Source organism: Sciurus carolinensis, chromosome 1, assembly GCF_902686445.1.
Source record: "Sciurus carolinensis chromosome 1, mSciCar1.2, whole genome shotgun sequence".
In the NCBI taxonomy this organism is placed as follows: Eukaryota; Metazoa; Chordata; class Mammalia; order Rodentia; family Sciuridae; genus Sciurus; species Sciurus carolinensis.
The window spans coordinates 102,689,075-102,714,577 of NC_062213.1; the positions used below are offsets into that span (position 1 = coordinate 102,689,075).

The 25,503-nt window shown below is 38.6% G+C and overlaps 1 long non-coding RNA gene and 1 pseudogene across 1 annotated transcript in view; one reads left to right on the forward strand and one right to left on the reverse strand.

Moving 5' to 3' along the window:
- Positions 1–3,040: 3,040 nt before the first annotated feature.
- LOC124992101 (protein SET-like) lies at positions 3,041–3,987 on the forward strand (annotated as a pseudogene).
- A 9,268-nt stretch (positions 3,988–13,255) lies between these two features.
- The window catches only part of LOC124992128 (uncharacterized), an 86,589-nt gene continuing 74,341 nt past the window's right edge, over positions 13,256–25,503 (reverse strand). Inside the window, exons 2-3 of the long non-coding RNA XR_007110093.1 lie at positions 18,932–19,017; positions 13,256–15,359 (exon numbers count right to left, since the gene is read on the reverse strand). This is a non-coding gene — a long non-coding RNA (uncharacterized LOC124992128). The remainder of the gene's footprint in view (positions 15,360–18,931; positions 19,018–25,503) is intronic.

A 25,503-nucleotide genomic window follows, 5' to 3' on the forward strand; every position in this document is an offset into this window, starting at 1 on the left:
AGGTCATAGGTTTGTTCCCTGTATGGGTCACTTCACTTTGCTCTGATCCATCCACAGACTTGCCCCCTGCTAACCCCAGGCAGCTGCCTTATAAATATGCTTTGAATCACTCAGGGGATAGAGCAGGAACATGTGAAAGGAGCAGGGCAAATCTATCACCACCATTAGAGCAACAGCTGAAAACACATTCTTGACCAACAGTGAGGGCTGTCTGGAGGAGAGCCCCTGTAATTTAGCAGTAGCACCTCATACAGTGGACCCAATTGAACCCATCTTTTACCTGCACATATCTACCTAAAGTCATGGATCAGGGTGGGGTTGTAGGGCAGTGCTTCTGGACATCATAGCTCCTGGACAGTGCAGAACACAGGCAGCATTCACTGGAAATTCAGACTGTTTCTAATGACTGTGTTGCCAACAAGCACACAGGGCCTCCTCGTTTAACCTACAGAGATTGTTTAGACTTGGAAACACAGGCACCTATCTCTCAAGTGACCTGTGTGCTGGTAATATTTACATCTACATTCACACAGAAAGGTGGTGTGTTTTAATTCCAGGCTGAGATTCAGGTCCATGCGCCTCACTGAAGCATCGCTGACAGAAAGGCTAGTCTGGGATCTCCAGCTACACAAATAAATATTGGAGCAAAACCTAACAGGAAGACCCTTGCTACCCAATTTCTTCCAGATGGCAGTGATGGATGGCTGTATGTTTATGTTTACTTGGTTTCCCAGGTGACTGATGTCCTGGTCTCCACTGGTCATGGCTTGATGAGCATTTCTTCGAAGATATGAGTCACCTACCCCAGCCACCCAGCTCTTGGCCCAGTGGTCTATACCACACTCAACATTGTCAAGAGATCATTTTGCTTCTTGGGTAACTAGTTAACTCTTTACTCACCACTGCCTCTCTGACCCTCTTTTTATGGATTTCCAGAACTAGCAAGACAAGATCCAAATCTAAAATGCCATAAGGAACATTGGGTTAGGCAGAATAATGACCCCTGCCAAAGATCTTCCCTCTCTAGTTCCCAGAATTTGTAACATGCTACCTTACATGGAAAGGGGAATTAAGGTTGCATATGGAATTGAAGTTGCTAATCTACAGGCCTTATAACAAGGAGACTGGATTATTCTGATGACTCCAATATGAACATGAAGCTCTTTAAAAGTAGAGGAAGGAGACTGAGGCAGAGGTCAGAGTGACGCCATACAAGAGAGATTTAACCTGCCTTTGGTGGAAAAAGTGGGTCATGAACCAAAGTAGTAGGCTTTAGAAGTTGCAAAAATCAAAGGAGGAATTCTCCATAAGACCTCCAAAAAGGAACTCAGCTCCGTAGACACCTTGATCAAAGCCCAACAAGACCCCTGCCAGATTTCTGCCAGAACTGATGATAAGTGGATATTATTCTAACCATCAAGTTTATGGTGGTTAGTTACAGCAGCAATAGAAAACAAATACAGATCTATATAGGGTAGATATAGGTGTGGCCTCCAAACCCTGGTTGATATAAGTTCTCTTTCCCTCAGGTTCAGTGGAATCTAGCAAAATAGTCTTTCCCATGGCCTCTAAAGGCTGGAGCACAAACACTGCTTCCCACAAAGTTTAGGAAAGTAGGAGTGATGAGACCCTAATTGGAGTAAATATTTGATAATTTGCCACATCCTTTTTTTTTTTCATTTATTGGTTCTTTTAGTTATACATGATAGCAGAATCCATTTTGATATAATTATACAACCATGGAATATATTTTTTCTAGTTAGGATCCTATTCTTATGGATGTATATGATGGTGGGGTTCTCTGTGTTGTCTACAACAAATCTTTTTGATTCTATCTGAGTATGGAGAAAGAGTATGTATGGGCTTCAGCATGTGTCAGACCTTGGTCCAAATCCTGGCTCTGCCATTTAATGTCTGTTTGACCTTGAGTAAGTTAGCTCCCTGAGACATTCAGTTTTTTATGGGGGATGTTACCCTTACCTCAGAGGTTAAGGAGTAAATAAGTTATGAAAAATAACTATGCAGGGTCTAGGGACAAGGTGGAAATCCAATAACTCAAGTCCTCTGCCATCCTCGTTGTAATTACTTCTCAGATATCTCTTGTCCTGTTCTCTCCACGGCCCAGGACTGAGTTAATTTCTTTATATTCTTGCCAGTCTGTTCCAGCAGCTCCAGACATCCGTCCTATTCTCAGCCTCCACATCTTTCTAACACACAGATTCTCTCATGACTCCTCTCCTGATGAAAACACCCAGTAGCTACCTGTTACCTATGGGTTAAACACTCTGAGTCCTTTGAAGGCAGGGGTGCATCCTGCACAACTGTATCTTCAATCCCTTCTCCACCAAAGCCCTGGAGTCTAGGCCCCCTTCTTGTCAGACATTGACTCGTTTCTGTGCCTTTTGTAGCTTAGTTGCTATCTTCTACATTGGAAATTCCTGTCTCCACTCCTTTACCTTGAGAGCTCCTTTTATCTTTCAAGGTCTTTTTTATATGTCACCACTCTGACAAAGTCTTTTCTGATTTGTCTGAGAAGTTAGGCAATCCCTCCACTGTTTACACCATACTTTATGCCCTGCAGAGTTTTGATTATTTGCTTACTATGCTGTCTCCCCTCCATCTTTTGAGTTTTTTTGATGACAGAGACAATGTACTTTGCGTCTTAATTCTCAGACCTTAGAATACATATACTTAATGAAAACATACTCAGTATTTGTTTTTATTTGTGTGCATAAATGAATGAACAAATGTTGTAAATAACCTGCATATTTGAAGTTGTTGCCAAGAAAGTCAATTGCACTTTTCGAATCCCAGGGTGGATGATGCTAGGATGGCTCTTTGGTGATGTTATGCACACAGTGAGTCATCTGACATAGTTGGGTTAAGAAGTTTCAAGTTTATTCTGTATTAGTTCATGAATATTAATCAGGTAACACTCAAAATTCTTAAAGCTGGGATCTTATAAACAGTACTCAGGTCTCTGCACTTCTCCCTGGTGAGCTGTGAGACCGCAGCTCTGCTCCTTGACTTCCCTCACAGGATGGCCCCCAAACGCCAATCTTCGCTCCAGTCTCAAACGAAGAAACCCAAACTGCCTCCTGCCCCAAGGCAGGCGGATTCATCGGCCTCTCCGGGCTTGCCGAAGGGTGAAAAACAACAAGAAGCAATTGAACATATTGATGAAGTACAAAATGAAATAGACAGACTTAATGAACAAGCCAGTGAGGAGATATTGAAAGTAGAACAGAAATATAACAAACTCCGCCAACCATTTTTTCAGAAGAGGTCAGAATTGATCGCCAAAATCCCAAATTTTTGGGTAACAACATTTGTCAACCATCCACAAGTGACTGCACTGCTTGGGGAAGAAGATGAAGAGGCGCTGCATTATTTGACCAGAGTTGAAGTGACAGAATTTGAAGATATCAAATCAGGTTACAGAATAGATTTTTATTTTGATGAAAATCCTTACTTCGAAAATAAAGTTCTCTCCAAAGAATTTCATCTGAATGAGAGTGGTGATCCATCTTCAAAGTCCACTGAAATCAAATGGAAATCTGGAAAGGATTTGACGAAACGTTCAAGTCAAACGCAGAATAAGCCAGCAGGAAGAGGCAGCATGAAGACCAGAGAGCTTCTTTACCTGTTTACTGACCATTCTGATGCAGGTGCAGATGAATTAGGAGAGGTCATCAAAGATGATATTTGGCCAAATTCATTGCAGTACTACTTGGTTCCTGATATGGATGATGAAGAAGGGGAAGGAGAAGAAGATGATGATGATTATGAAGAAGAAGAAGGATTGGAAGATATTGATGAAGAAGGGGATGAGATGAAGGTGAAGAGGATGAAGATGATGATGAAGGGGAGGAAGGAGAGGAGGATGAAGGAGAAGATGACTAATTGAACACTGATGGATTCCAACCTTTTTTTTTTCCTTTGTTTGTTGTTGCTTTCTTTCTTTCCTTTTTTTTTTTTTTTTTTTTTCCTTTTAATTTCGGGTCCCTGGGAGCAAGTTGCAGTCTTTTTTTTTTTTTTCCTTCCTTTCTTCCCCCCCTTTGTGCTCAGTCACCCTGTTCTTGAGGTCTCTTTTCTCAAACCATGTTCTCAACTTATTTGGGGGGAAATACCTTGAGCAGAGTATAATGGGAAAGAATCTACACCCTTCTGTTCTGAATTCATTTTTATCCCTTCCTGTCTCAAAAACAAAAAACTGTATGGAATCAACACCACCGTGCTCTGTGGGAAAAAAGAAAAACCTTCTGCTCCCTTCACTCTGCTGGAAGCTGGAGGGTGCTAGGCCCCTGTGTAGTAGTGCATAGAATTCTAGCTTTTTCCTCCTTTCTCTGTATATTGGCTCAGAGATTACACTGTGTCTCTATGTGAATATGGACAGTTAGCAATTACCAACATGTATCTGTCTACTTTTTCTTGTTTAAAAAAGAAAAAAAAACTTAAAAAAATGGGGTTATAGAAGGTCAGCAAAGGGTGGGTTTGAGATGTTTGGGTGGGTTAAGTGGGCATTTTGACAACATGGCTTCTCCTTTGGCATGTTTAATTGTGATGTTTAACGGACATCCTTGCAGTTTAAGATGACACTTTTAAATAAAATTCTCCTCCTAATGATGACTTGAGCCCTGCCACTCGATGGGAGAATCAGCAGAACCTGTAGGATCTTATTTGGAATTGACATTCTCTATTGTAATTTTGTTTGTTTCTTTTTAAATTTTCTTTTTGTGTTCACTGGAAAGGAAAGATGATGCTCAGTTTTTAAACGTTAAAAGTGTACAAGTTGCTTTGTTACAATAAAACTAAATGTTACAAAAAAAAAAAAAAAACAGTACTCAGGTTTAGTTTTTTGGCCACTCAACAGTCCAAGATTGTAACCAACAAAAGCAGAGAATGCCCATGCCCCTCATCATTTTTTTTTCTCAGTAAAGCCTTTATCCTCCTTCTCAATTGATATATATGTACATATATGTACATATAATATGAATTATTATCTCTATTGTGGAGCAAACTCATCCAACAATGTCTGGGGAAGAAATCTTATATTCGTGTTCAGGGAGAAAAGCAGTGTTTCCTTTCAGAAGTTTAAAAACAATCAAAGAAGAATTTGTGATTCTCACAAAATGAACATACATTTTATAGACTTTCCTGTAAATTTAAAATGTATACTAGGCTTTGACTATTTTATTTCCTCCTACTTGAAAAAAATATCAGAAAACTTAGCATTATTTCACTCATATTGCATAACAGAAGTAATATCTGTATGGTGCATTAGAGTATGCTTTTCTAGGCACTTTCTCATTTATTATTCTTGATGAAATGGTAATTCAGGATTGACCAATTACTATTATCTCCTTCATGTTTAGGTGACTCATGAAAACACATACTTCTGGTAGGAGAAAGACAAGGACATAAACTTTGATTGACTTCAAATGAAATGTTTTTCAGATCTTCCACAACAAGAGTAAAAAACAATATGCTTTCTTTATAAAGTGCTTTTAACTCTTCTCACTAGCATTTGAAAAGCAAGAAATTCAGAATTGAAGCTCAAAATGGAAAATGACCCTTCTTACAAAATATTGTTTTAAGACCCATGGAGAATCGAAAATGTAAAAGAAATTTTATGAGAAAATGCTTCTGTTCTGGGTCCTGAGGAGGTCTTGTTTTAGCTCCTAAAGCTGGCAGGGCTGTGAGGGCCAGACAGTCTTAATTGAGGATCCCTTAACTTAATTGAGGTTGGATTTCAACTCCAGTCTTGAGAGAAGTCATATCTCTCTAACCATCTCCCTTGTCAGTGCACAAATCTCACCCCAGCCTGCTCATTGAGGAGTATGAGAAGAATAAAGGTCCCTAACTATGTGGAGCCATGTCTCTGATCCACACAATATGGTTTAAAAGAAAGTTAAGTTCACTCCTGTAATCTTTCCATGTGTTCTTGATGAATTATGAAATGCAATATAGATAAAGATCCTTATTTGGAGAGGTCAGTGTCCAGGCAAACTAAGAGAGACAGATTGGCTCAAGCTAGTGACCTTCCAATTCCAATCCCTGCAGATAGTTAAACCTTAAAAACTACATACAACTTTGGGTATTTGTATACAAATTATTGGGGCTATTAGAAACAACAGGACAGTGACTCTTATGTGACTATTCCCATTGCTTTTCCAGTTATCCCACTAGGAAACACGTGTGAGACTGACAACCACTTCTTATCAGTGGCAGTGACCATCTATGGGTAACTTTAAGTTTTGTACTATCTTGAAGATCCCCTAGCCCATTCTGGCATCTTGATGGGCTATATCAATGCTAAGACAGGATAACAGAATTAAAAGTAGCTTTGGGAGAAGATTTAGTGCTGGGAGAAGATGTGAGAAAAAGTCCCAGATCCAGTCTGCAAAGAAAATCTATCATTTCATTTACCAGAGTTGGGCAGTAGGTTGACACTAGAGAAGATACTACACTAGAGGCACAATCTGTGAATCATCCGTGATCAATTCCGGGAGGGGTTAACAAGTTCAGATGTTAAGTTTCAGGGACAGTCAGTCCAGTTTAAATTCTCACAGAGATCCCAGGTGGGTATTGTCCTGACTCTGTGTTCACCTTCTGTTCCTTGGCCTTCCTCCTACCTTCCGTGTTAGCTATTTAATTACATTTTCTTTTTCCTAATTTAAATATTGGTTTAATTTTTCCTTTTCAATTTTTAACTGCATTTAGGTAATCAACATATTGCAATTGATAGGTTATAATTATACTATTTATGGGGTAGAGTTGATAACCTGATACTGTGTGCAATGTGCAATGATCAAGTCAGAGTGACTAGCATTTCCATCACCTTAGTATTTATCATCTTTGTATGGGAGCTTTAATTGTATTTTTAAAATTATAATAGTACTTCATGATCATTATAAAATATTCAATATTTGAAGCTTGCTAAGTAAAAAGTCAGAGTGCCTTCCTTATGCTCAACTCCAACTTCACAGTGTAAACCAATGTTAAAAATTAGGCCTGTATACTTTTAGAGTCATTCTAGGTACATATGTGCATCTAGGTTAATTTTTAATATGGTCACACTATATATATTGCACTGCAACTTGCAATCACCAATTATAGACTCCATTCCATGTCAGTATACACTATATATACATATACCTTTTTTGTTAATGACTACATAGGAGTCATAGTAAGGATGTGCAAATGTATTAACTACCTCCCTATTAGTTGATATTGTTTATAATGTTGCCTTGATCATTCTTGTAAATAGCTATGCTACCCACTTATATAAGGACTTCTGTAGGATAAATTCTTAGAAGGGAATTGCCAAGTCAACATCATCTTTTTTGCTTGTTTTTTTGCAGTCCTAAGGATTGAACCCAGGGTCTTGCACACACCAGGCAAGCACTCTACCACAGAGCTTCATTCCTAGCCCTCGTTTACATTCTGAAAGGTACTACTAGATTTCCTCTTTTGTTCCACTTCATACATTCACAACAGTGTTTGTGCGCTCTTCCCTCCACTCTCACCATCAACTGATGTTAGTGTTTGTTTGATGAACCAGAGTCTGGCTTGATTTACACTCTAGGCTTTGATGGTTACAGGTGTTCGAAGCCTGGCACTCATCTCTTGGTTGTGAATGCAAATCTGGCAGGCTAGAAACCCTGGTGCTGATCCTTCTCCTACTACATCTATTCTTGCTTATATAAGGACTTATAAAAATTTTAATATTAACAATTCCATACATTTTATAGTTTACACAATAGTATCTTCCTTATTAGTTTATTTGATTCTCACAAAATTTATATTAAGTATAGGAATAAATTGATTTCCTAGAGACTCTTAACACCTAACTTGCTAATTCATATAACTAATTCATATAAATAATAAAGGAAAGAACTTGGACTTGAATATATGCCTCCTACATGCACACTCTATGTTCTACCCACCATTTTTCCCTCTTCCTCCTTGGAACAGATAACCATCAAAGAGTGTTTCTGATCAATAGCTTTCCTTCTTTGTAATGTCCCCCTCTCTCTAGAGAAACTCAATTTCGTTGGTGGGCGAGTTAGATTTGGGGATGTTGTAATTTGTGACTTAGAAGTATCAACTGTTTTTACAGTTTGAATATTCTGGTTTGCAACCCAAGGTATCCAGGAGAAGATAACTGATATGGTGTCCAGAGGTCTCCTGATGACCTTATCTAGTAAATGTCAGAGCCAGAATTGGAATAGGCCTTTCACCTCCAACTCCTAAGCCTTTTCATTTACTCTATGCACTTCTTCATGTAGACCAGGATGCTCATGGAAAAATCAATGAATTCCGTACTTACAGCAAATTATACAGGAGTCAAGTTCTCAGATGGTTGCATGTGGAGCTCAGAATCAGAACAATGAGAGTTCAGGGTCTGAAGCCATGAATTTCAGTCAAAGGAGCTGAAGTGATGTTACCCAGTAGAGGGTCACACTCAAACACCAACGAAGCGTAAAAGAGGGTAGATCAGGAAACCAGTGGTGATAGGGAATAGTGGGAATGGTAACAAATGGGAGGAGGCGCATCTTTCTAAAGGAAGCTGCCATTACTTTATGTCTCCAGCATGCTGCGATCAGCCTGATTAATCAGATATTCCCAGGTTTTCAAGGAAAGCTAGAAACCTAGATTTTTCTATGTGGAATGAGTTGAGAGGTTATTCCATTGCAAAACAAATACTAGGAGTCAATGCAGTGTGAACTGCACTCAGTCTACCAAGCGCTGGTCTTGAGGCATTTCACTGAAGGAAAACTTGTACCAAGCAAACCTCAGTGCTTCGTACCCCTTGGAAATGACTGGTTTACCTCTAAACAGATTAAACCCAGCATTCTTCCAATTTTCCTTTTCATCCTTGACAGCCAACCTCTGCTTACAGTCATTTTCCAGATATAACATATTTTATTGCATTTCCTCTTCCTAAAATACCCTTTCATTTCAGCCTTGTCTCCTTGGGAAGATTCCCAGTTCCACTTTTTGGATTCACAATTATATATTGGTCCTTTGCCTTATTATTATTGGCATTATTATTTTGGAAGCTGTCATTTTTCTCATACTAGCTGTCTAATCCCTTTGAGTGTCAATCTTACTAATTCAGCCTTCAGAGGACATATTAATTTTCAAGTCCTCAGGAGTCTATTGTTGCTATCATATTGAAGGGACAACAGTTTCACTTTTCCAAACACTGAAAATTATTTTTAATTTTACACATGTAACTTTATTAGCTTACATATTGCTTCTTAATGAGTGATTTATTCTTCTGGAAGGTTTTGGAAAAGGACATGAACAGATTATAGGACAAGGAGGAAATAGGGAAATCTCTTACAGATATCAAAACAAGTAAGAGGAATTGGACCAGATTTTAACTGAAAATAAAGACTGAACTTTCCTTCCATGTCTCTGCAATGCTGGACTGATCCTCCTCCTACAAATGGAGAAAAAGGAGACTATTCCTGCTTCGTGGCACACAGAAGCCTTCAGGGCCTGTTAGACTATCATTGAAAAGGGAAGGAGGAGGGAAAGTACCCAGAAAATGGAAGGTAACCCTGCCCTGGTAATCATGCCAGTCATTACATGATACTGCAATACACCCAGTACCTTTTCAGAAGAAATGAACTTGTGAGTTGAATAGCATTTAGGCATGGGGACTCTATTAACATCTTCAAAAAATCATACTCACAATCAACTAAAGAGTCTATCTTTAGTTAAAAAGTGTTTGGTCCTTTGTGAAAGAACTATTATCGAGACCCTTAATTCAAATTGATCAAATTTTCCTACTAGACACCACCTTGCATTTAGAGTTGAGACATGACGCAGTGACACAGTGCAAAAATAAATGATATTCATCCAAAATCTAAATAGCTAAGATTCTAAAATGAGATCTTTTCTCCCACTCCCAGAGTCATATATAATGATAATGATGCCTGCCCAAACAAGCCAACACTTTAGAAGATTCTCAAATATATCCAAATCACCTTAAAGATTTATTTACACTCTGTGAAATGTATCTATTGCTTTCATTGTAAGTCAGCTTCTGAAAATCAGTAATCTGAAATACAGGACTTTCCGATACAGCATTAGCAAGAAAATTACCTGCATATGCTTCTTAATAATTCTACCAGATTATTCAAGAATGTTTCTGGGAATTTTTGCTTCTTAAACTTGAATGGTATAGACCATAGTTAAACAAACATAGGCTTGAATCCTGTCTGCTTAAACCTATAATCCTGGGCAATTTGGTTAACTTCCTGGACTCAGTTTCCTCAACTGAAAGTGAAGAATGAAAATATCTCATATGGATATTGCTGTGAGGATTAAATGAGATAATAAGGAGACACATATAGTAATCCTTTATTAAACAGTGACTGATAATGTCTTTTTAAACTCAATCATCTTTTAGAGGCAAATCAGTGAAGTGTATAGAAATGCAACCTACTCTCAAGCAATCCTCTTCTTCTGCTGGCAGAAAACCACAAACGGCCTTACAATACTGAGACTAATCTAAAACCATGTACGTAAAAGAGCCTAATTGACCAGCATTCACTATGGAAGTTGTTGCCATTGAGAGACATTCTCACTCCTCAGTAGCCCCCTGGTCCTGATAGTGAGGACAGAGGGACACTCTGGGGCCAATCTCCCCACCTTCCTGACCCACAGCTTCCCAACCTACAAGCTGCAGGCTGAGGCATCACGCAGGCTGGTCGGCTGGGATGGTGGATACAATTATCTCCCAGCCCTTTGAAGCTTCAGCCAGGAATATTTGTTGTCACTATCACATGTGATTAGGACTGCAACTGTCCTCCCAGAGAAGACAGATCCCTTTGTACCCTACCCTCCCTCTGCCACTGGCAGAGAGCAGGAAGTGGGGAGAGGGGGCAGCTGGCCCCTCTCCTCTTGGTCCAATTTCACACATTGGTTTCTCAGCATTAATAAATTGGTTACATTTGCCCTGCATTTGGCAGGCAAGGTTTCTAATAACACTCTGATCCCTTCAGAGAACATGAATCATTGGCATGCAGTGGGCTCTAGTTACCTCCTCCCCCACCCTCTGCTGTTAAAGGTCCTGCACATTAGTAGGGGTCAGATGCACGCCTGGGCTGGGGCAGCCCAGGACAAGGGCCATGGCTTCGAGGCACTGTCATAGGACTCAAAGATTTTCTCTCAGAGGGAGAACAGATAACTTTAGGCCAGGCAATGTGCAGCTTTCTTCAGCTGTCAATCCTACCTGGTTTGCATATAGATTGAGAAAATGTGTGAGATTTTACCACAAGAATCAGTCCAGAGAATTCAAGGGGGGTTGGGGTGGGGGGTGAGGCGATGGGAGAGAAAAAAATGTGTGATGCAGATGTCTGTCTGAGAGTACCCGTGCCCCACACCGCTTCCTTTGTGAAGCCAGCAGACTTTGGGGATGGATAGCTTGAATGAGGACAGTGTATAAAGTGTCCGTATTTCTCAGAGACAGCCTTTCTTCTCATCAGGAATTATGAAATAGAAAGTTCCTCCAAGTAAGGAGAATCCATTGGATGGAGAAGAGACCTTGAGTTAAGGACCAGACACAGCTTCCACCTTCTAAAGGGTCTAAAGAGGGGAGAGAAATAAGCTCAAGAGAACACTGGCTAGCCTAGAACAGACCTGGGAATTAAAAGGGAGGGAGAGATGGGGAGAGACATAAAATGACAACAACAACAACAAAGAGAACTGAGAAGATGGGGAGAGAATAGACGTTCAATCAAGTTCACAAGGTATTGTGTGTCAGCCTGTATTTGAGAGACAGTAGTGTTTTACATAGCAAGTATATATGGAGTCCAGTTTCTGACTTTCATAAGTTCATAGTTTTTAAAAATCGGCCACACAACTCAATTTGGGAAATGTTTCCCAGGATGCAGTTCCAGACATTAATGCCATGAGGTGGAATAAAGAAGGGGAGAGGTTATGGAGAGGTTTGTGGAAGTGATGTCTTGAGATTGCCCTAAGAGCGTGGGTAGGTTGGAGCTAGGCAGAGGTGTTGGGAGGGCATTCCTGAGTGAAGTTGGTAGCACAGAGAGGGAAGAGGAGTGTAGGAATAGGGGATTAATGGTGAAAAGACAAATAGAAAAGGAAGAGAGAATGGAGAATGAAGAGGGACCCAGACATATACATATACATATTTGATATATGTAAACATTCTGTCACTCATAATTGCCACAGGCCACTTACCCTTTCCATCAAGAGAATTAGAATGAGAAGCTTCAGGATCCTGTGAACCCATGCAATCTGCCAACACAGCAGCCCAGTTCCAGGCCCAGAGGGAAGGAAGAAAAGTTGGCTGTGCACAGAGCAAAAGTAGGAGTCCACCCCACTTCTGTCAACCCAAGGTCATTGTCACTGCAGAATCCCCGGTCTGATGTCTGGGGCCACCAACATACCCCACAGTCTCACTTGGGAGATTGTCAATGTAGCAGCTACCAGTAGCCTTTCTCTTCTCTCTCTCTCTCTTTCTCTCTCTCTCTCTCTCTCTGTCTCTCTCTCTCTGTCTCTCTCTCTCTCTCTCTGTCTCTCTCTCTCTCTCTCTATTTCTCCCTATGATTTTCACAATTCCCAGGACAGATTGACTGTTGTCCTACTTTTTCTCTTTTTAATTTTGAAAACCTTAAAATCTTCAAAAAAGTTGAAATACCATACTGAACCCAAAGGTACACTTGAAATTTTTCAGTAATTATTAACATCTGATTTCCTATCAGTGGCAGGCTGATAAACTGGATCGGGGGCTGGCACAGTGGTCTTCATTTGTAGTATTTGCCAATTTCTGTGGTGTAAAAATTCCCACCATGAGTATTTTAAGATACCAATGACTTAACAAATGGCTTGCAAAATTCCTGAATATCTGTTCTCAGGAGCTGGTAAGAGTGGGTCCTTTGTAAAAGAACTATTATCATTTAAAATAACTTGCAGATAGATATCCTGGCTCTGAACCAAATACTTCATTTGGTATTCATCTCCTAAGTATGAGGATATTCTCCAACACAATCACATCATTATCACATTTTAAAAAGAGCACTACATTTTCTAATATTATCTAATGTAGATAGTCCACTAAAGTTCCCAGTAGTCCCCAAAATGTCTTTTAATAGTATTTTAAAGAGAGAGGATTCAATCAATTTTTAACATTGCATTTAGTGTTTTCTTTTTTTTAAGTTTTTATTTTAATTGACAAATAATAATTGTATATATTCACGGGTACAATGTGATATTTTGACATATGTATACATTCTGTAATAACCATATCAAGCTGACTTAACATAGCCATCTCTTCATACATCATTTTGTGATTTTTAAAGTGAGAACATAATAAAATATATAATTTTAGTGATTTTGCAATATGCAACACATTATTATTAACTGTGGCTAACTTGCTGTGCAATAAATCTTGAAAATGTATTCCTCCTGATTAATTAGAATATTGTGCCTTTTAACTTCTTCCCATTCCTCAGCCCCTTCCCCTCAGCTTCTGGAAGCCACTATTCTACTCTCTACTTCTTTTGAAGACTCCAGGCCAATTGTCTATTGAATGTGCCACATTCTGAATTTGTATGGTTAGATTCAAGTCAAATATATCCATGGGTATACCTCATATTACGTATGCCTCTTATCAAAAGGCCTGCATAATGTCAGGTTGTTCTATTAGTGACACAGTGGTTATTTCAAGTAGTAACTGCATTTAAAAGGTGACTTTATACCTTTGCAGTTGTTAAATAATTTGTGGGGCAATATATTGATGCTGTGTAAATATCCTAATACAAAAACCTTTTACTCAGAAGTTAGTATCTGTTGGCAATCCTTACCTGGCTCAGTTACTACTTTGTGAGCTACATATATGAGGAAAATTTTTTTTAAAAGTGCTTTCTTTCTTTCTTTGTTTCTTTTTTAGTATGACTCATGAACTTTAAAAAGATTCAATGGATTATAATCCATTACTGTCATTTTCTTCTTGATGTTCAAATTAGCCCAAACGTGATCAGCAGGAACCCCTTCAAACAGGATCATGTGTCCTTTTGACATAACCCCATTAATCTTTAAGCATTTCCTTTAAGCATTTCCTTTCTTTTTGGCACACTAAGACTCCCCAGGCTTACTTGTGTTCTCCCTGCATTAGAAATAGAAACAGTTATTTCTTCAAAGAGTTCTGATTCCTTAGTGGGAAATATTTGCAAATCAAGATCAAGGTACTAAATAGGCTCATTACTGCATGAATACTATTGCTTTTAGGTCCTCTGAGTTGGTGTTCCTGGTGTAAAATATGTATATATAGACATATAAATGTATATATTGTCATGTGTCACTTAGTGATGGAGACACATTCTGAGAAATGGTTCTTTTGGTGATTTTGCCATTGTACCAACATCACAGAGTATGCTTATTATAAAATCACCTAAGGATGGCTACAATATCACTAGGTAATATAATCTGTTTACACAGCACATGACTGTATATGATCTCATACATAATATATAATTTAAAAATAAGATTTATATAAAATATATAAAAATTACAAATAAAAATACCTAGTGATTCCCTAACCTTAGTATCTTAGAATATGACCTTTTTTGGAGATAGAATATTTGCAGACATAATCAAGTAAAAGAGGTCATGGAGGTGAGTATGACTGGTATCCTGATTAAGGGGAAAACTTGGACACAGAGGCATGTACAAAGGGAAGAAGACCTGAGGACACAGGGAGAAAATGGAGACCAAGGGGAGACCTGGAATAGCTCTTTCTCTCACTATCCTCAGAAGGAACCAATCCTGTCGACAACTCGATTTTGCACAGAAGTGTGAGACAATACATTTGTATTGTTTAAGTCACCCAATTCGTGGTATTTTGTAATGACATTAATATACTGTCATAAAAAACTCTCTCAAATTAATAGCTCAAACCAATGTATTTATTATCTTACATTTCTTTTTTCTCTAATCTTACTTTTTTTAGGTTACAGGTTTTGTGTGGGTCACATGAAAGAAAAATCAAGGTGTTAGCAGGGCTGCACTACTCTAGGGGAGAATCTGTAACCCTTGCTCATTGGGGTGGTTGCAGAATTCAGTACCTCAAGGTTATAGGACTGAGACTGGTTTCCTTGATGTCAACTGAAGGCCATTCCTAGCTTCTAGAGGCCACCTGCATACTTTAGTGTGTGGCCCTTTCTTTTATCTTCAAAACCAACAAAGACAAGTTGAGTCCTTCTAGTGCTTTGAATTGCTTCTGCCTCTTCTTCCCTTATTGCGTCTTTCTTGCTTCTCTTCGTCCTCTTCTTTCATTGTGGAAAGTTCATGTCATTTCATTTGACCCACTCAATAATCTAGAATAAGAAGAAGATCTACAAGCAATCAACAAACATATAAAAAAATGTTCACCATCTTTACTAATAAAAGAAATGCAAATCAAAACTACATTAAGTTCCATCTCACCACAATTAGAATGGCGATTATCAAGAATACAAGCAACAATAGGTGTTGGAGAGGATGTGGGGAAAAAGATACACTCATACATTGCTGGCGAGGCTGCAAATTAGTGCAGTCACTCTGGAAAGCAGTGTGGAGATTCCTCAGAAAACTTGGAATGGATCCACCATTTGACCCAGCTATCCCACTCCTTGGCCTATACCCAAAGGACTTAAAATCAGCATACTACAGAGATGCAGCCACACCAATGTTCATAGCTGCTCAATTCACAATAGCCAGATTGTGGAACCAACCTAGATGCCCTTCAATTGATGAATGGATAAAGAAACTGTGGTATATATATATATAATGGAATATTACTCAGCTATAAAGAATGATAAAATTATGGCATTTGCAGGCAAATGGATGAAATTGGAGAATATCATGTTAAGTGAGATAAGCCAATCCCAAAAAACCAAAGGACGAATGATCTCACTGATAAGCGGATAACGACACATAATGGGGGGTGGGAGGGGGGCAAGAATGGAAGAAGGAGGGACTGTATAGAAGGAAAAGAGGGGTGGGAGGGGTGGGGGGAAGGAAAAAATAACAAAATGAATCAAACATCATTACCCTATGTAAATGTATGATTCTGCAAATGGTATGCTGTTACTTCATGTACAAACAGAAACAACATGTATCCCATTTGTTTACAATAAAAATAAATTAAAATTTAAAAAAATAATCTAGAATAATCCCTAGTTTAAGGAAACCTAAATTCTGTCTGCAATGTCCTTTTGCCATGAAACATAACATATTCATAAGTTCCAGGTGTGGATGACTTGGGAAGAGAGACATTATTCTACCTACCATAAAAAGATATCAATATAATATTTTCTTATTTGCTTTATCTGACAATATAAATTGAACTGTTTCAGAATTTCAGTATCATTATAATTTTAATAAATAGTCAACTAAGTAAGATTAAAATTTTCTCAAAGATATTTGCACTAAGAAAATATGCATAGAATTCAATGTCCAAAATTGTACTCTAATCTCTTTTTGGTTAAGTTATCAATTAGATATTCAGCTAGATTCATTTGTTTCTCTTTATATTCAACTTTAAAGGTTGTTTTTAATCTTTTTACATTTAATGAATAATTAAAATATAATATAAAGTATATTATATTAAATATATTATATTAAATATAAAATATATTTATAATATAAAATATCTGTAACTCCGAAGTCAAAACCACGTGAAAGGGTACCTAAGAAGGGTCATTCTCACTCCATTCCATCTCGTGAGCTCTATGGACAGGTCACCGGGAGCCTCTTTTCTGATTGCTATCATTGCTGCTATGTAAGTGAATCACTGACATATTAATATTAATAGCAAATACGTGCTAGTATAAATCCCATGAGCTTCATCAACTGTAGTTTTTTTATTACAGATTGAATGCTGAGAATGAAAGAGAACAGAGCAGTCCCTACCCTACAGTAGAAGAGTCTCCTTGGAGAAAGACCATGTTTAATACAAAAAATCTGACAACATGGGAGGATGGGTTTTTATTGAAGATTGGATTTTTTAGGCCATAAATAATACGGAGAAATACACTTTCCTTTATAAAGAAACCTCAAGGTGATTGAGTTCATTTTTATTACTTTCAAATATCTTTGTATCTGATCTAAACATTTATCCTGAAATTCTTATTATTTTACCCATGTTCACACAAAGGTCCTTCCATAGAAGGGCTCTCTCTACCAGTGGCCCTCAAACTTTAAGCATACCTGAGAATCACCTGGAGTTCCTGTTAAAACACAGATTCCTGAACCCCACCCATGGAGTTTCTGATTTAGTAACTTAGAGGTGGAGCCAGAGAATTTGCATTTTTACCAAGTTCTCAGGTGAGTCTGATGCTGTGAGTGTAGATCAAACTTTGAGAATCATCTTTCTATATGATAGATTCCTGAAATTAAATTTTTTTATCCAAAACTTATGCATATCTTCCACTTGGATGGTTTCTGCCCTCTCTCTTCCCCAGAGACTGTTAATTTACATTCCCACCTGTGGATGTCCAGGCATGCCCTTCCCTCACCCTTGCCAACACCAGCCATGATAACTGTTACTATTTTGGCCAAAATTAAATGGTAAGAAAATAAAAGCTACCCTTGTGCCTTTTCATTATTTTTACTGTAACTTCTTTTTTTTATCTTTTTTATAATAATGTTTATTACAAAAATATTAGGAAATACACATAAGCAAGAGAATAATATCACCCATAATTCTACCTACATAAGTTGCCAATATTAACATTCTGTGAATGCTATAACCTGTTTTTTTTTCATCATTTAATAATGTACTCTGAGCATGTTTTCTATATTATGTCACCAACCATTCTTTCCCAGTATCAGCCTACATGCTGCATCATATCAACAGAATGTTTCTGAATGAGAGATGACCTTTGCAAAGTGATGTCTGGGGAAGATTGATCTAAACAGCAGGATTTAGAAGGGAAAATCCCTAGAAGCAAGAGATAGGAGACTATTGAAATAATGCAGGTGGGTGGTGACAGTGGGATTAATAGAGGAGTGGACACAGGAAAATGCTGGAAAGCAAGAGCCAATAATCTTGCTCAGTATCCCTAATGGAGGGTGAGGAATCATTCGTGGCTAAATTCAGCAGGAGTCCCCAGGGAATTAGGATCATAAACTTGACATATACCTTGGAAGGCTCAAAGATGACCTCTTCTAACACAGATCTATGACTGGTACTTCAGTGTAGTGGTGAGGGGGACATAAGTTAACTTTATGAAGGAAGAATTTCATTTTGGAGAGCAGCACATTTTAAATCCCAGACCCCAGGCTTGATGTCCCATTTCAGTGTAGGATTAGAGAGACTCCATGGTGAGGTGGAAAGACCACATGTTTGAAGATTAAAAAGTCAGCATCATGCAGCTTCTTGTGAACTTTGTCAGGCCAACCTCACTGAGCTGTTTTGTCTACAGAATAAGAATAATAATATCTCATAAGGTTGTTGTGAATTTTAAATGGGCCGGTATAAATCCTCTTATGTCAAATCTTGGTCCACTGTTAGCAGATATTTAAGATGCACAATTTCTTATATCTGTGCAAGAATAGAAATAATACAGAATAACAACACCCCTATGAAAGGTCATTGAGTTCATTTCTATTACTTTCAAAAAAAACCTGATGTTCCTTGGAGAAGCATTCATTGACTGACATGTCTCTCAAGGAAATAGTCACTTCTGAAACAGTTCCTTTCATGAGAGGCTGTCTGCCCTGGCATGCAGAGTGGGCTATGGCTTAACCCTCCAGCTGAAGCTCCGGGAGAGTGCTGTAGGGTGGTTAGAGAGATTCCCTGTGTACTGGACACCTACAAAGGTCATTCCAGTACACTGAAGCACAAATAGGGTACCAGGTTTTAAGATGCCTACTAGCATGGTGTCCAAGAGGAGTGAACACTCACCACTGAGTTTCTCTGGATAGCCTCCCTAAGGCTGTGGTAAGCAGCAGTAAGTAGAACATTCCAGAAAATGCTGTTGTTTCACCTGCCTGGAAATGCACCAAGTGTGTGATTAACAGAGACATCAAAACGGCCATCATCCCCCACCCCTGGCCAACAGCTTTCTGGCAGCAAACAACACAAAATATTCATTCTCCTAACCCCAGTCCCTTGAGGTTGGAAGAAGAGAAAACTTTGAGCTGCTCACAACACCCCATTTGCTTGGATGAAGGAAGTGGGCTTCTACATGGCAGCCAACAAGTGATTCATCAGCGGCACTGCGGTGCCTGTGGGTCTGGGCAGAGGGTTCTGCCAGAGAAAGTGAATCGACATTCATTTATTTAGAATCTGCCATAAGCCAAGTCCTGTTATATGCTCTTGTTTAATATCATTTTCACAACAAGCCTGTGAGTTTGGTATCATTATCCTCAATTTAAGGTAAGGAAAGGAAGACTCAGAAAGATTAAGTCGATGAACAGCATAATATGTGGCAGCTGTCTCTCTCTATTCCACATTTCTCTTAATTTAGTTTCCCAAAATATGATCCTATCATCTTGATCGCTTTACTGACCAGCAATCCTCCAACCCCTCCAAAAGAAGAAGCAGTGTGGATTCCATTTGTATCTTTCCAATGTTCTCCACTGCCAAGCTAGGCACAAGTTAAATTCAGTGGGTAGAGAATTAAACTTCACTGCCTCCTACAGCCTTAAATTCTAACTCCAGTGTGTGCTGTGAAGCCCACATTGATGGGACAGCAAATAGTGAAGGCAGAGAATTACATATTGAAGTTAAAACCTGATTTGTTTACCCATTTTTTTAAAAGCAAATTTCCTAGCAATGTGAACCAATTCCTGAATTTTTTTCTAACAAAACCATTATGTTTTCAAAACTGAAATAAATGGAAATGTGCTGTTTCCGGCTGCCCTGTCTCCCTCACTCCTCTTCTCTTTCTCACCCCATGTGCATGGATTTTCCTTCCAGAGATACTTGCAGCTGTTTCCCTTCCTTCCTCTCTTGAGCTCTTCAGGCAGCTTTCATTCCTCCACCTGAGTTTGCCTGGGGGCCCATGGAGACTCCCCCACTGTATGATTGCTTCCACACTTTTGTATGCATTAAAGGCTATCAGCTGAGAGGTGCTGGAGGCTCCCTAGTGGGGAATTTCTCACAGAGCAATTTGCAGGTGATAGAGAAATGTGGAGGTGTTCTTCTCTGCTTCCTGCTCCCGATCACCTCCTTACCCCACCCTCTCACTGACACCCTCCAATCCACGTCACCTTCAGCTCAGTGACTCCTTTCGTAAGTAGTTCTGGTAAAGATGACTTTCTATTTCTTAGACACTGATCACTTGAAAAAATTTTTCTTTAAAAAAAAAAACTCAAATATGGAAAAGCATCCAATGTTTTCCAAGTGCTTGAAGTCCCAAGAGACAGGGCTTCAACCTGCTCAAGGAGCATCTGTGGTTCATGACTTCTGCCCAGCAAGCAGCAGAAATTTGGTAGCTGGGCTAGGGCAGAATCAAAAGGTACCATGGATCATTCAATTCTCAGCTGGTAGGACCTGGTTACCATGGCCACATCAGTGCTCAGTGCTGTGTGTAGTCATGAAGGAAGGTGCCTGAATATTTGGAGTGCTCATTTTGCTCCAGGGGTAATGCCAGTCATCGTCAAAAGTAGGATTTTACTGATCCTATCCACAGCCTCTCTAGAAATTTAATCCCATACTCCTAGAAAGTAAAGATTTTTCCAAGGACCTGTCTCCTTGCCATCACCATTTTACCAAAAAGAAAAGTGGGCTCTCAGAAGTCATATGGCTTTCCAAGACCACACAGCAAATACATGGAAGTGACAAATGGCATCTCAACCCTCTGACTCCAAATTCAATGCATGTACCATTTCTCCACAGTTGGCAAGTGTTTCATATACTGAAAATGCACACTGGGAATGAATTCAGTCTGTCAGATGGTTGTGTTTTGATGTCTGCTGATGTTTTGATGATATGGGTCAGCAGCATGACCTGTATTCTAAAGGTGATCTTCTTTTCAGCTCAGGCACTGGACTGTGAAAACCACCACCAAGTGTCCACAGCTATGATGTCCAAACTTTCTGGACTCTCTTCAGTCTGGGTAGTGGAGTCAGAAAGGATACAGCATACCTACCTTGGAAGGGTATACGTTTCCTTTCACAAAAATAGGACTTGTATTCAGCAAGAAAATTCAAGATCAATTTGTAATAGCATAGGCTCATGTATAAAAAGCTAATAAATAAAATTTGGAGAAAGATTTTTAAAAAGTAGAGTTGCAAATAGAGATGAATTGACCTCTGAAGCTTAAATCTTTTTATTCTTATCATACATAGCTTTAAAAAGGAGCATTTGACTGTTCTTTTCAGTTACAGTCTTAAGGTCAAAAATTCTCCATCTTTCTGATACATAAAGTTCACTTGTAGGATTTTTCTTCTAAAGAAATAGATGATTTGTCGATATTTTTTTTTGCTAATCCCAAGAAAAATTGTTCTTTACTTTTCTGCATATTTTCCTTTTAATTCATGTAAAAATGTTTTATTGTTATCATTAAAAGCAGAACCAAAAATCCCAGCCCAAAACAAAACCTAATTTTTAGAATATATTGAGGTAAAGTATTATGGGCTTTTAAATACGTTTATTCACAGGTATTTGGATCATATAAAAGAGTCTAAAACTTCCATGAACGTTTTTTTGAATATCTCTCTTCCAATTATCTTGCTACTTTTTGGATGAGGGAATTTCTAAAATATTCCGTATTTATCCTTGCAGAACAATGGTCCTAGGACCTAACTGGCATTCAGAATCACAGTAAAATCAAAAAAGTATAGTAGTTGGCTCCTTAGGACAAAGATACTTACAATAATAAAACACCCTCCCATCAGTCAGTCAGCAAGTGTTTACTGTAATCTTTTTTGGTCAAAGCTGTTTGATTGCAGTATCAGTGAGTTTAGAGATGGAGATTATTTCTTTTTTTGCACTTTAGAATTTTTAGCATTTTGCATTTTTAGCATTTTAATTATTATTTTATGAGATTTGTGGTTTTCTATTTTCTTTTTTCAATTTTTTATTCTAATTAGTTATACATGACAGTAGAATGTATTTATGCACTTTGATATATCATGCACAAATGGGGTACAATTTCTCCTTTTTCTTGATTGTACATGTTGTAGAATCACATCAGTCTTGCAGTATATATGTACATAAGGTAATAATGTTTGTTTCATTCTATTATCCTTCCTATCTCCATATCCCCTCCCCTCCCATAACTCCCCTCCACCTAATCTAAAGTAACTCTATTCTTCCCTAGCATCCCCATCCGCTTATTGTGAATTAGTATCTGCTTATCAGAGAAAACATTTGGCCTTTAGTTTTGGGGATTGGCCTATTTCACTTAGCATGCTATTCTCCAACTCCATCCGTTTACCAGCAAATGTCAAAATTTCATTCTTCTTTAAGGTTGAGTAATACTCCATTGTGTATGTGTACCATATTTTCTTTACCCATTCATCTATTGAAGGGCACCTAGGTTGGTTCCATAATTTAGCTATTGTGAATTGGACTGCTATAAATATTGATATGGCCATGTCACTGTAGTATACTGATTTTAAGTTGTTTGGGTATAAACGAAGGGATAGATGGGTCAAATGGTGGTTCCATTCCAAGTTTTCTGAGGAATCTCCATACTGCTTTCCAGAGTGGTTGTACCAATTTGCAGTCCCACTAACAATGTATAAGTGAACCTTTTTCCCCACATCCTCACCAACATTTATTGTTTTTGGTATTCTTGATGATTACCATTCTGACTGGAGTGAGATAAATCTTAAGAATAGTTTTGATTTTCATTTCTCTAATTGCTAGAGATGTTGAACGTTTTTTCATATATTTGTTGATGAATTGTATTTCTTCTTCTGTGAATTGTCTGTTCAGTTCCAAGATGGAGATTATTATAAAGACATCAAGATCTCAGGTAGAATGAAGTTGGAAACTAGAAGGCTGTAAGGGCTGAGACAGATTCTCATGCACCTCATACTCTCTGGGCACAGGGGTCCTGTCTCTTACCCTCTTTGTGCAGCCCCATCCTCCTTTCAGGACACAGTGCTGCTACATTTTGGATCTAGTGCATTCCTAAGGTCCATGTGGCAAAGGATTGATCCCCTGGATACTATTAGGATGTGGTAGGCCTTCAAGAGGTGAAACCTAGTGGGAGGACTTCAGATCACTGTTGGCATGCTTTTGAAGGGGTTGGTGGGACCCCAGCCTCTTCCTCCTTCTTATTTTACTTTCAAACCATGAAGTGAACTGGCTTGCTCCACCTATGAAGCCTGCTCCTGCTATGCTTCTGCCATTGTGCCAACCAAAGCAATGGGGTCAACCATTCATGGACTGAAAGTCCTAAAACTGTGAATCAAAATAAACCTTTTCTCTTTATAAACTGATTATCTTGAATATTTGTCATAGTAACTGAAAACTGACTGACACAATGGCCATTTCACGAGTCTTTTCATTAAGGGCAAGAGGTTAGTACAGCTCCCAGGGGATAAAGGATGTTTGGTTTAAGGCCCTTTAGATTAAGTATAAACTCCAGTACTTTACAGGGCAATGGGGTGGAATAAAGCACAGGTATTAGAGCCAATGTAGACATGACATTTAAACCCAAGTTTACCACTTGCCAATTAATCTGGATAAGTTAAGTCAACTTTCAATTATGATTTCCAAATCCATACAATGGGGATAATTACTATCTCAAAATGTTATAATGAGTATTATATAAGATTATGTGTACAAAGTATTTGGCACAGGAAAATGCTTTTAAATTGCTAGTTTTCTTCTGGTTTTGTATATGCTAGAATGTATACCAAGTTTAGAAGAATCACATGACACCTGAAAAGCTTTTGGACTTCAGAAAAACCAAGAATTCTCTACAACACAAAGGACAGATATTAAATAAATAGACATTGTTCAACATTTCTTTTTCTTAACATTAAAAAACAATATTAGTAACTAATATTTACATAGAGTTTAGAAACTATTTTTTCACTAGTAGCATCTTTCTTAGTTCTTAAAACAACTCTGTGAGATTGCAACAATTACTAACTTCCTTCAGGTTCAATAAATTGGTCATGGTCACATGGCTTGTAATTAAGAGATGTAGAATTTAAATCCAGGTTCTCTAATCTTAAACCTGTTAGGCTTTTCACTATATCTACTAGAACATAATTATATTCTGTGTCAATTGTTTCAGGAACAGATTTTGTTTTTTTTATTTTTGGATTCCCCACCTCTTTCTCCCCTGCATGAGGAAAAGTCCAGAAACTTCACTATTAGAAGTCCTTCATAGTTCTATTCCAAACTCCCTTCCCAGTCTTGGGTAGCCCATTATCAAACACAACATATTCTCCCATGCCTCTGTGGGTTTTCTTAACTTTTCTGTTACTAAGGGCATTTTTCTTCTCCACCCAGTAAGGCAGTGAAGTACTATGAAACTTTCAAGGTTCAGGCCAGTTGTTGCTTCCTCTGGAAATCCTTCTTCTTAGTCCACACAAGGCGGAGGTATTCATTTTCTCCTCCTGGCTTCCCTAGTTGTATGTTCACATAAGTTCAAATTAGAGCCAGATACAGACCTTGACAGAAATAGCAGCAACGACATCTTTGTATCCCCAATATCTACCACGGCACCAAATATGGTCCTGTAGCAACAAGGCAGGTTTCAGACCCACCAGATGAAGGTCTAACCCCCGCAAAAACATTGGTCTTTCTCAGACTGAATTCAGAACTGGGTGGGGCTGGACCCTACAGGTAAGCTACAGGTAACACATAGAATGTGTTAAAGGAGCAACAGTCTCTATTAAACCACCAGAAGGCTTAAAATAAGCATCTAGAAATTATTTTTTTAAATAAAAAGCCATAGCTATCCCTATTTCCCATGGCTCAGATGATTCATTTTGTGTGAATGGGTTTCTGCCTGTGTTTCCTTCTCAATACTGCCCCTTTGGGCTGGCACTCTGCCCTGAACTCCATTCCACTTAGCCAGTCAGCCTCTTATCTATCCCCTTCCCATGTGAGGGGGCAGTGTACTGTCAGTCAAAGACAGTGTACTTCCAGGTTCTTACAGCACAAGCTTAAGTTTGTCAAAGATTAAGTTCAAGACCAAGGTTATTTCACTGCAGAGAAATGCTTATAATGGAATAGCAGCCCGGTACCATGAACTAGTGCCAGACCTAACTATATGTCCCTATCCATATGGATTGCTGCGATATTGATTCAATCATTATGTTGGACCTTCTTAGAGAGCAATGACTTTAATCAAGTCTGAGTTCACTGGCAACTTTGGACCCCAGACATTGGTAAATTTTGTACCTTTCTAGAAGTTGAACTCCTGAGCCAGAAATGATCCCTACTTCCCAACTTTCGCCCCAGTTCTTACAACAAAATCTCTACACAGTTGATACCATCCTCTGAGACTGGACTTTCTAGGGTTTTCTTCATGGGAACCAGAGATTGAAAATAAATCTAAA